Genomic DNA, 626 nt, shown 5'->3' on the forward strand with positions numbered 1-626 from the left:
GTTAACTTTTTGCCCTGTCCCACTGAAGTTGAAAATCATGCACTGGACCAGGATCAGTCTGAAGTCAAGGTGCATATTGTTTTCTATACATGCACTGCTTTACTTGCGCATTTTTTTTGAAAATGTTATTTTGTGAGTTAGTTGTTTTTTTAATACTTAATTCTTTGTCGAAGGTTCGGTTATCTGGAAATCCTGCTGGACCTCTTGTTGCTCTGGCTTTCAAATTGGAAGAGGGTCGCTTTGGCCAATTGACCTATTTAAGGTTTTCTAACTTTCTTTTGTTTTTTTTTTCATTTTCGTTGCCCATTTTCTAACTTATTACTTTCATTATTAAACATGAAATGCTGATGTTTAGATCTTTTTTTGTGTGTGTGATAGAATCTATGAAGGTATTATAAAAAAGGGCGACTTCATCATCAACATAAATACAGGGAAAAAGATCAAGGTATAATCTGATTAATTAACATTTTATGTAAACAAGAAAAAAGAACTCAAGGGGACATCATTTTTATGTAGATGTTATTATGAGAGAGTAAATTCAAGTTATCTTTGTGCTATATTTATGGAAAATGTATCCTATAACCAATATGGAGTAACTGTGCGGTCATGTTAGAAGAATCCAAGTA

General features: G+C 32.6%; 1 long non-coding RNA gene across 1 annotated transcript; it reads left to right on the forward strand.

The window, feature by feature from the left end:
- On the forward strand, positions 1-447 carry LOC110034366. Its single transcript, XR_002295048.1, has 3 exons — positions 1-69; positions 174-262; positions 379-447. It is a non-coding gene; the product is annotated as an uncharacterized LOC110034366 (long non-coding RNA).
- The last annotated feature ends 179 nt before the right edge of the window (positions 448-626 follow it).

The sequence above is a fragment of the Phalaenopsis equestris genome, unplaced genomic scaffold (assembly GCF_001263595.1).
Source record: "Phalaenopsis equestris unplaced genomic scaffold, ASM126359v1 Scaffold185256, whole genome shotgun sequence".
NCBI lineage: Eukaryota > Viridiplantae > Streptophyta > Magnoliopsida > Asparagales > Orchidaceae > Phalaenopsis > Phalaenopsis equestris.